Source organism: Aotus nancymaae, unplaced genomic scaffold (genome assembly GCF_030222135.1).
Source record: "Aotus nancymaae isolate 86718 unplaced genomic scaffold, 86718_ANA_hifiasm-v0.15.2.pri h1tg000077l, whole genome shotgun sequence".
In the NCBI taxonomy this organism is placed as follows: Eukaryota; Metazoa; Chordata; class Mammalia; order Primates; family Aotidae; genus Aotus; species Aotus nancymaae.
Genome location: NW_026988492.1, coordinates 13,465,030 through 13,476,580, shown reverse-complemented (window position 1 = coordinate 13,476,580; position 11,551 = coordinate 13,465,030). Strand labels below are relative to the sequence as shown.

Below are 11,551 nucleotides of genomic sequence, written 5' to 3'. Positions count from 1 at the left end.
ACCCATCCCTATTAAAAATACAAAAATTAGCGGGGCGTGGTGGTGCGCACCTGTAGTCCCAGCTACTCAGGAGGCTGAGGCAGGAGAATCACTGGAACTTGAGAGGCAGAGGTTGCAGTGAGCCAAGATCACACCACTGCACTCCAGCCTGGGCGACAGGGCAAGACTCTGTCTCAAATAATAATAATAATAGTAATACGTACTCAAACTTTTTCTTATTTTTTCTGCTTTTGACTGCTATCTATGCTGTGGAGGTTTTGTACATCTATTGGGTCTGTAGGCAGAAATAACATATAACAGTGGGCTATGACCATCTCTCCCCATTGCCATGCTGGTAGCTTGCAATTGGCCATGGTGGGAATATCAGCACTGTGAACATTAGCCATCATTGAAAATACAGCTTTTTTTTCAGAGTACCAATTGCTAAACATTTATAAGCATACCACTGCTATTTTCTCACAGCATTATCCATCAAGTGTTTTGTATTAAAAATTATATGACTTGGTTCCTGGAATAAACACTACCAAGCAAAGGAATAAGTTTCGATGTGGCTACTGTTTACCATCAAGCATTGTTTTTAGTATCTCTATGAGGCCCTGAGATTCAGACATACCTACATAAATATCCTCTGCCATTTACAAGCCTGTGTCCTTGGTAAACTAGGGGAACTTTCTCACTGTGTATCCTCTGGGAATCTGGTGAGCTCAGCACCTCTGAGCTTAGCCAAGCCACTTCAAGCACAGTGAAGATAATGGTAGGCATCTTACGGAGATCTCCTGAGGATTATATTTTAAAATGTATGTAAAGTGCCTGGCACATAATAGCTAATAAGCACTGGTCCTCTCCTCTATTGCTATGGAAATTGAGAAATACTAAAAAAGTTTAAGTCCAATTATTTTGTAGTTCATAAGCCTGACGATTGGGTGTTCACACGCTTGTGTGAGATGTGCCACCCTTGAACCTTGTTACGACGCTGGCACATTACCCATCTGACCTGAACTTGGAAAAAATAAAAAATAAAAAGTTTAAAGTTTAAGTCCTGGTCTGTTTCCACAAGAAGTGACAATCTGGTTGAAGTAATAAAGCACCAAAATACACACACACACACATACACACACACGCACACACGCTACATAGATACGTTGCTTTTTAAAACTTTAAGTCTAGATTGCATGCTTTCTTGGTTTGGGTTCTCCCAAAAACACAGCCTGAGATAAGAGCTTATGTTGTATTTTATTTGGAAGATGATTCCAGGAAACAGGAGTGAAAAAGTAGGGAGACTGAGTGTGAAGGAGGAAATGACAATACAAGAAAACATTGTCAGTGTCACATCGGAGTGTGATTGGCCCCTACCCTCAGCTCCAGGGGAGGCCCTGATGGCCAAAAACAGTCAGCAGAATTGCACCCCACGTGTGATGGCTTCAGGGATGGGCAGTAATCCAGGCCTAAAGCAGTCAGCACCCCGCCCCCCATCTTTCCTTGGCCACAATATTGCAAGCGTATCCCTAAGGGACATGGGGGAGATTTAAGGTGGAACAGGAAGGTGCAAGACTTTGGCTTGATGTTTGAGTGGCCAAGGAAGCATGTCACCCTGAAAGCAGTTGGCAGCCACCTTGTAACCAAGAGAGAAGCCAGCCTTGGAGTAAACCTGATACCACTGGAGGCAGAGCAGGAAGAGAAAAAGAAATCCAATCCTTGGCGATATCGCTGAACCAGTGGATCCAACCGGCCCAGTCCTGCCTTGTATCTGGGCTTTCCTGTTAGGCAAATCAATACGTTTCCAGATTGCTTGAACTGGTTTGCATTGGGTTGTGCTGAAATAGAAGCATTCCTTAATGACTAAGTCTGTGGGAAGCCCTAAAATTAAACAACTCATCTGGGAATCCAGTCCAGACTTCTGCAGCCTCTGGCCCTTTGAAAACAGCTCCAGACAGGAGCTGGTCATCCAACCCTATCTGCTTAAGAGCCACTTTTCCAAAGGCCAGAAGGCTCTGGAGAGAGCCCAGGGCCTGTGGTGTGCCAGATCTGCTAACAGGGACTGTGGATTCCAGACACAGTCTAATGGGCCTCTTTATTCTATCATTATGTTCATCATTTTCTTGTTTGCAATTAGAAACATTGACTTTTAATTTAGATAATTTTCCTCTTTTTCTTTTTGCCTTGCCTTTAAAATAGATCTGCTCTGGGATGCTGCGTTATAAACTGCCCTTGATTGTGTGTTCATTTGTTCAAGTATTTGGTATATTGGCAGCCAAGAAGCCCCAGGCTCTGAATCATTATGTTCCTCTGTTTTCCCTTTCCAAGTATTCCGTTAAAACCCATGATGAAACTAGACAGGCAGAGCTTTCAGGCATTCTTCTGGAGGTCGAGCCCTTCTCTTCTGCACCCCGGTCAGCTCCTACTCCGGACCTGGCATCTCCTAAAAGAGAAAAAATGTTGCCCCTCATTGTGCCTTTGCTGAAGTTCTAGCCACACACAAAACAGCAAATCCATTCACAGCAGAGGAATTTTCTTTAGAGATTCTTCCAAAAGCTCAACAACCACAAACAACAAAATCTTGCAGTAAAACTTACAAAACATTAGGGAGTCACACCGCTCTCATGGCGGTGCACGGGAGCACTGGCGTAGACTCGCAAACAGGAAGCATTTCCATTTCCGTCAGTAAGAAGGGATTGTGGAGGGATGGCAAGGCGTGCTTTGATGTGCTGATCCTCTTATTGAATTTCTTTCTCTAGTTGTTCTACTTGTGAGGGGAGTTGTCTGCTTGAATCACTAATGCTTCTTGCAGGCTTTGGCTTACACCTATTAGACTAAACACACACTGGGGAAATGGTGGCTAACTCCTGTCTGAATACACATGAAACATCAAGGCAGTGGGAGCCACAAGGCTCCAGGCTGCTCTACTTACTGTCACTGACATTAATGTCCCAGAAGATTCTCTATAAAGAAAGCAACATTATGGCAGGCATGGTGGCTCACACCTGTATTCCCAGCACTTTAGGAGGTTAAGGCGGAAAAATGACCTGAGATCAGGAGTTTGAGACCAGCTTGTCCAACATGGCAAAACCCCATCTCTACTAAAAATACAAAAATTAGCTGGGCATGGTAACAGGCACCTGTAATCCCAGCTACTCAGGAGGCTGAGACACAAGAATCGCTTGAAACTGGGAGGAGGAGATTGCAGTGAGCAGAGATCGCGCCACTGCACTCTAGCTTGGATGACAGAGTAAGAGTCCGTCTCCGAAGGAAAAAAAAAAAGAAAGCTAAATTTGATTCCAACCTTCAATAATGGACGTTGAGACTCATGATGGAATTTTTTCATCCTAATCGTTGGTACCTTCAAAATAAAAAGGCAGGCTGGGCGAAGCAGCTCATACTTTGGGAGGATGAGGCAGGACAATTGCTTGAGCCCAGTAGTTCGAGACTAGCCTGGGCTACAAAGTGAGGCCCTGTCTCTACTAACAATATAAAAAGTAACCAGGCATGGTGGTTCTTCCTACACAGGAGGCTGGGGCAGAAGGATTGCTTAGGCCCTGGAGGCTAAGGCTGCAGTGAACCATGATCACACCATTGCACATTATCCCATGTGACCGAGTGAGATCCTGTCTCAAAAAAAAAAAAAAGAAAAGAAAAAAATGTCCCAGAAGATGTTCTAAAAAGGAAGCAAAGGCAAAACTATCTTGATTCCAAACTTCAGTAAAGGACACCGAGGCTCGTGATAGAATTGATTTCATCCGAATCACCCTACCTTTAAAATAAAGAGGTAGGAGTGTCCGCTGCAACACACACTCACATGCACAGAAACAGCCCTACGTGTCCTGATCAGACGTGCACACTCCCAGCTGTTGCTATGGTTCACTCACACCAGCAGCCGCCTGGAGACTGCACGGAAATGGAGTGCCCACTGTTCCACCTAAGATACGCCCGGGATAATGAGCAGAGGCCTAAGGATTTTGAAAGCCAAAAGGACCCTCTCTTTTGTAAGACTGCCCCCAACTGAAAGTAGACAAAAAAGGGAAGGGTAAAATAAAACAGACTTTGTCTTATTATCCTGGCACACATGCCTGGTGATCCCTGACTTAGCTGGCAAATTGCGAGGGCCTCGATAGGAGATTTAAAATGCAACAAGTGGCCGTCACTATGGAAACCACTCCATTGAACCCCAAGAATGAAGGACGTTGGCCTGGGGAAAACGTCAGAGGAGGATCGCTGTGTCTCTGAATGTGCCGTCACGAAATGCTTTGCTGGGGAAGAGGTTAAACTGATTGAACAAGTGCCTCCGCACGCATGTCGACACAAGAAGTTTGCCCCAGGTCACAGGATTTAGAAGGGAAGGTGCTCTCTGGCGCACTCGGCTCAGGGGACCCAGGCTGCATGAATCTGGCCCCAGGCCTGTTCCCTGTGGGGGTCTCTGAATAGCGTCAGTCTTGCAAGGACCCTGGTGCCAGAGCTGGAAACCCAGGGAGAAGTGAAGGAAACCAAAATTTATCTGGGATTGGAAATTAAACTGGGGCTTTGACGAATTCAAAGCTGTGGGCAGTTATATAGGGCTGAATTTTCTCTCAGGAAGTGATCAAAATCAAGGTCACATTTTTTAAAAGAGATTTCCCCAGAAAAGCCTCATTTGCAAGAAAAGGCCAGGCTTGTGACTGAGCACATTGGTTGAGCCTAGCTAGGGTCCTGCACCAAGGCTGGGGCTGGGGATGGAAGGCTGGGCTTAGCTGCTGCCATCCCTCCCTGGTCTGTGACTCCATGATAATTGGCTGGTGGGTGTAGTGGTTTCCCATTGTGCCCATGATTACAAACCGCTCTTTAAATTCACAGTGTAGACATTCTAAATAGCACGTTTGTAGGCAATTACCCAGTTGGGAGATTATACAAACACAATAACTAACATCAAAACAGGGTCCTCTTACAGTATCAGGGGACAGAAAGGCCACGTAAAACAGTGCCTACAGCCCCTACGGTGGGTTTTTCAAGAAGGTACAGATGTGGGATCCACTTGGGTCTTTTTTGGATGCACCACTTTAGTTCCATACTTGGTGCTATTACGGTAACAGTAATAGAAATAATCACAATGGCAACAGCAATTGAACACGTACCGTGTTTTGGGCATTGTTCTAAGTACTCTTACATGTAGATTTGCCCATTTAATCCTTATACTTACTCTTTGAGGTATTATAACCAAGTCCAAAGCTTGTACTGCTCACTGCATCACAGCCAGTAACTCAAGAGACAAGGAGTTGGGGCAAGGAAAACAACTTTATTTAGGAAAGCCGGCAGATCGAAAAGATGGTCGACTAGTGTCCCAAAGAACCATCTGAAGCTAATAGAATTTTAGGCGCCTTTTATGTTAGGGGAAAGGGGAAGGTGGGGTTGAGATCAAGAGGTGACTGACGATCACAGATATCTGGGTGGCAGCAAGAGTCCAAGGGGGAGGTTGTGAAACTTCCTTGTCCTTGGCCAGGTCACAGTGCTCCTGTAAATTTTAACATAGCATGGTTACTTGTGTGTGCTGTCCTATCTCCCTGGGGGTTAGTTTAGGGAAGGGACTATGATCATCCTTGCTTTAAAATTAAACTCGAAGCTAAATTTCTCCCATAGTTAGCTTGGCCCGTGTGCAGAGATAAGCAAAAGCAGTTAAACTGGCTGGGCACAGTGGCTCACTGCTGTAATCCCAGCACTTTGGAAGTGCGGATCACCTGAGGTCAGGAGTTCAAGACAACATGGTGAAACCCCATCTCTACTAAAAATGCAAAAATTAGCCAGGTGTGGTAACAGGCACCTGTAATCCCAGCTATTCGGGAGGCTGAGGCAGGAGAATTGCTTGAACCTGTTGTTTTGCCCACTGCCAGAGCAGAGTGTCTCACAAGAATGCCAAAGAAGCACTGTGGGGCTCCCCAGTTCCTGCTGGGCTCAACAGAGAAATGGAAGACACTTGTCGCATCTTCTCCCAGTCTGGCTTTCCTTGAGGGCATCCCTGAGTGTCTTGGCCCTCTGGTACCCAAGGGCCTTCTGAGTCCTCTGAGTAGAGTTGGTTGTGTACAACCACAGCATGACGCTAAACTCCAAGGGCTGGCCGAGGCAGGCTGGGCCAAAGCAATTGGGCCCTTCTCCCACTCAATGAGAACACAAATGAACTTGCTTGTCACAGCCACCTCCAGAGAGAGGAAGCCAGATTCGCAGAGATGGGATCTCCCAGATAAAACGTTATAGGAGCTTTGGGCTTCTTGGGAAATAGTCTCGATGAGCACAACAAACAGAATTCCTTTTATCTTCTTCACACTCTAAAGACTGAGTGTTTAATATTCCAAAGCGGGCCAATTTGTCAAACAAAATAATGAACGTTCATGGTTAGAACTAAGCAGCAGCACCAGAACACTTGGACTTCAAAGGCTACACCCTCTTTCATTATCAGATTACTAAGCATCAACATATTAGGATGAAGCCCACAGCTCATTAATGCTGAATAGAATTGCATCAGGCTGTCCATACTGGCTTTTCCACTGGGCTGAATCTGTTGTTTATCGAGATTTGCTGTAGGGAATATATTTGCATATATAGTGAGAGTAAATGCCTAACAGAGGAACAAGTTTACCTCCAAGGTGGTGGTCTTCCCTACCAGACTGGGTCTCCAGGCACAGCTCCCTGACACCTTCTGTTAATCTCACTGTCACTTGACTTAGAGCAAATCGGAAAAGGTAGTTAAGACCTAGCCAGGAAAATGAGTCAACGTATGAAATTTACCTAAGAGACATTTGAGTAGTTCTGTTTGTTTTCGAATTCTCTATTGCTTGTGTGCATGAACTCCATGTAAAATTACAGTAAGAAAAGTATTTGTGTCTGAAACAGGTTAAAATATCTTTCTAGGCATCATCTTGAATTTAACCACAACTGTATTTGTATCCCCAAAGCAAAACTCTGGAATTCCACTGAATGGTGGCATCATCTGGTGGACATAAATGATACTGCAACTCCCATACAAGTTTTTGTCATCCCTCTGTGAGAAATATTAATATCTTAATTGTGCAAAATTGCTCAGAAATTATTGTAAGCCACAGGAGCTTCCTCTATTAAGGCTCTTCAGTTAAGCTGCACATCTCCAAATTGGGATAGCCCTTCTAGACTGTTATAAAAATCTTATAATCTGATAGAGTCTGAGACTATTTTCCATAATTTTTTTTTTCTTTTGAGACAGAGTCTCTCTCTGTCACCCGGGCTGGAATGCGGTGACGAGATCTTGGTTCATTGCAACCTTCACCTCCCAGGTTCAAGTGATTCTCCTGTCTCTGCCTCCTGAGTAGCTGGGATTATAGGCACACGCCACCAGGCCCAGCTAATTTTTTGTATTTTTAGTAGAGATGGGGTTTCACCATGTTGGCCAGGCTGGTCTCGAACTCCTGACCTCAAGTTGTCTGTCCACCTTGGCCTCCCAAAGTGCTGGGATTATAGGCATGAGGCACCGCGCCCAACCCATAATTTTGAAATTGTTTGGTATATAGATCTTTCCTCACCCCAATAGGTTACGGATTCCTTGAAGACAAGTCGTTCAACTCTGTTTTATACCTTATACTTCCTGCTGTCTTAGTGGGTTCTCAATAAGGTCTTGTCCAGGACTGAAAAGTTCACACATTTGGATATAAACATTAAAGAGCACAGAATGTGCAATTGAAAGTGTACAGAATTTGGGGACAAAATCCCAGGGATCTCTTTGTCTCTGTTGGTGAGATTGTAAATTGGTACAGCCATATGGAAAATAGTCAGTTCCTCAAAAGACTGAAAACAGAGCTACCATATCATCCAGCAATCCCACTTCTGGGTATATATCCAAAGAAATCTGTATCTGACTCTTGTGCTCATCACAGCATTATTCACAATAACCAAGTTTATGATTGCACATAAACTTCTAAACAACCTATAAAACTTCAACTCCTAAACAACCTCTCAAGAAGACGAACTCATGGAAGTAGAGAATAGACAGGTGGTTGCCAGGAGCTGTAGGATAGATGAAATGGAGATTTTGGTAAAAGTTTACAAAATTTTAGTTACTGTAATCCTAGCACTTTGGGAGACCGAGGCAGGCGGATCACCTGAGGTCGGGAGTTCAATATCAGCCTGACCAACATGGAGAAACCCCGTCTCTACTAAAAATACAAAAACAAGTTAGCCAGGCATGGTGGTACATCAGTACTTGAGAGGCTGAGGTAGGAGAATCGCTTGAACCCGGGAGGCAGAAGTTGCGGTGAGCGGAGATCACACCATTGCACTCCAGCCTGGGTGACAAGAGCGAAACTCCGTCTCAAAAAAAGAAAAAAGAAGATAGATCTTTTTTTAAAATGGAGTGTCACTTTGTTGCCCAGGCTGGAGTGCAGTAGTGCAATCTCAGCTCACTGCAACCTCTGCCTCCCGGGTTCAAGCGATTCTCCTGCCTCAACCTCCCAAGTAGCTTGGATTACAGGCACCCACCACCATGCCGAGCTAATCTTTGTATTTTTAGTACAGACAGGGTTTCACCTTGATAGCCAAGCAACTCCTGACCTCAGGTGATCCACCTGCCTCAGCCTTCCAAACTGCTGAGATTACAGGCATGAGCTACCATGCCCAGCCAGGAATAGATCTTAAATGTTCCCACCATGCATACAAAAAAAAATATGACGTGATGGATATGGTAATTGTGGTAATCACTTCATGGTGTGTATACATATAGCAAAACATCACACTGTACATCTTAGAAATAAACAATTTTATGTGTCAAAAATAAATACACAAGGCATAGTGGCTCACAGCTATAATCCCAGCACTTTGTGAGGCCAGGACAGGAGGACTGCTTGAGGCCAGAAGTTTAAGACCAGCCTAGGCAAAATAGCAAGATCCTGTCTCTACAAAAAAAAAAAAAAAAAAAAATTGTTTTGATTAGCTAGGCATGGTAGTGCACGCCTGCAGTCCCAGCGACTCAGGAGGCTAAAGTGAGAGGATCTCTTGAGGCCAGGAGTTCAAGGTTACAGTGAGCTATGATCACACCACTGCACTCCAGTCTGGGCAGCAGAGCAAGACTGTGTCTCATAAATAAATAGCCAAACACCAGGAGTTCTTGCTCCAGATCCTCCATTTGATAGCTGTGTGGCACTTGAGCAGTATCTACCAGTTGTTTTCTGCATCTGTAAATTGAGTATATTACTAGCTGTCTTGCAGCATTATTTTAAAAAACAGTGAGATCATTGGAGTGAAAGAGCAGTGTCAACTGTGAATTACTGTTAGTTGCCCTTACTGTCCTTTATCTTCCTTCTTCCTGGATAGTTCAGTATGCATTTTTTGCTTTATTGATATTATGTCCATTCTGGTCATTGTGCCATAAAATGGCAAGATAAATTCTCCCTTGAAGCCAGGATCACTCCGGCCATCTCTCTCCTTGGATGTGCAGAATAGACAAGGCTCCTCCTTACTCTGCCACCCCACCCCAACCAAAACAAACAAAAATCTAGGTATAGGAAAGAGGAGATTTGACTTGGCAGCTGCTCCCCAGAGACAACTGGAGTCATCTACTTGATTGGAGGTTCCAAATGACTGAAAAATTGGACAGCCACAGGGGTTGGGAGCCTGTGGGCTCTCGGAGGAGGTTAATAGACGGGCGGTTTGTGGGGAGGTGAGAACTCCCACTCACCTCTCTCATATCCACTCTAAACCAACCATATCTAAGACACTATTTATACGTTTGAGCACCAACCTATAAAACTTCAACAGGAGGGACTGGGTGCGGTGGCTCACGCCTATAATCCCAGCACTTTGGGAGGCTGAGGCAAGAGGATCACGAGATCAGGAGTTCAAGACCAACCTGGCCAATATGGCAAAACCCCATCTTGACTAAAAATACAAAAAAATTAGCCAGGCGTGGTGGCTCGCACCTGTAATCCCAGCTACTCAGGAGGCTGAGACAGGGAATTGCTTGAACCCAGGAGGCGGAGGTTGCAGTGAGCGGAGATCGCACCACTGCTCTCCAGCCTGGGCAACAGAGTAAGACTGTGCCTCAAAAAAAAAAAAAAAAAAAAAAAAAAAAACAACCTTCAACAGGAGGAAGGGTTCCAAGGAGCAGACTTCTCTCTTGGACAGCTGGGGAAATATATTTCATTTCTGTCTAAGAATAAATTTCCTAATAGTCCTGGAAGGAGTGGGACAGAGGGTATTCCAAATCTAGGGGACTCCCTCCCGCTGATGCCAGACAGAGGAGCTAAGCATCACAGTGTTGGTAGAACTGACCAGCCTTTGGGCTGAGATCCAATTTGAGAGGCTAGGGTTTCATATTCCAGCTCTGTTGACCTTGAGGAGGTGGACAGTCCCTCCCTGTCCACACCCTGTGGCCTCTGCCAAGTGTTGCTCTGTGGTCCAGCAGTGAGGATTCTCCAGGGAAACACAAGAAAGACCACCTGGCAGACAGCAGCACATCCCTTAAGACTCAGCCTCTACTCCTGCCCTCAGGGGTCAGACCCAGGAACCAGGGAGCTGCTAAGTGCTCTGCCCAGCTGAGGAGTGGCGCTCACTGCTGGGACCAAAGGCTCCCAGGGTTCTCAGCTTATGTTTACATGCAGATAATTTACCCTTGGCCTTTCCTTACCAATACCCCTTCTCCTTCACCAGAATTCGCTTACCCCTGCAGCAGATGTTATAAGTAACTGCTCACATTCCCTCTGCCCACACTAGCTCTGCCAAGCAGCCTCTAAGATGGCTCCAGGGAGACCCATCTTTCAATATTCATGGCCTTTGTAATCTCCTTGAGTAACTTGCGTCTGGCCAATAGAATAAGGCGAGGTTGAGGGGATGTTACTTCCGTGAGTAGGTTATGAAACATTCTAACCACCATTTTGTTAGAAGACTCTCTTACTTTGAAAGCAAGCTGCTGGTTTGGGGAGGCCCAGTGACAAGAAAGTGAGGGCAAAATCCAGCCAACAGCCAGGAAGGAGCCAAGGTTCTCAGTCCAACAACCTTGGAGGAAATACAGTTGAGCCTTAAACAATGCAGGAGTTATGGGTGATGGCCCCCAACATAGTCAGAAAAGTCCATGTATAACTTTTGACTTCCCAAAAACCTACCTACTAATGTCCTGCTGTTGACAAGAAGCCTTACCAGTCACACAGGCAATTGACACATATTTTGTATGTTCTATGCATTATACACTGTATTTTATTTAGTTTTTATTTATTTACTTGTTTATTTTTTGAGACAGAATTTCCCTCTGTTGCCCAGGCTCGAGTGCAATGGCATGATCTCAGCTCACTGCAACCTCCACCTCCCGGGTTCAAACAATTCTGGCACCTCAGCCTCCCGAGTAACTGGGATTACGGGCATGCACTGCCATGACTGGCTAATTTTTGTGTTCTTAATAAAGATAGGGTTTAGCCATGTTAGCCAGGCTGGTCTCAAACCCCTGGCCTCAAGTGCTCCACCCACCTTGGCCTCCCTAAGTGCTGGGATTACAGGCGTGAGCCACCGTGCCCAGCCTGTACACTGTATTCTTACAATAAAGTATGCTAGAGAACAGAAAAATGTTATTTAAAAA

At 45.1% G+C, this 11,551-nt stretch overlaps 1 non-coding gene across 1 annotated transcript; it reads left to right on the top strand.

Moving 5' to 3' along the window:
* Positions 1-891: 891 nt before the first annotated feature.
* LOC135271439 (small nucleolar RNA U13) lies at positions 892-995 on the top strand. The gene has a single exon (XR_010339580.1). It is a non-coding gene; the product is annotated as a small nucleolar RNA U13 (small nucleolar RNA).
* Positions 996-11,551: the final 10,556 nt, after the last annotated feature.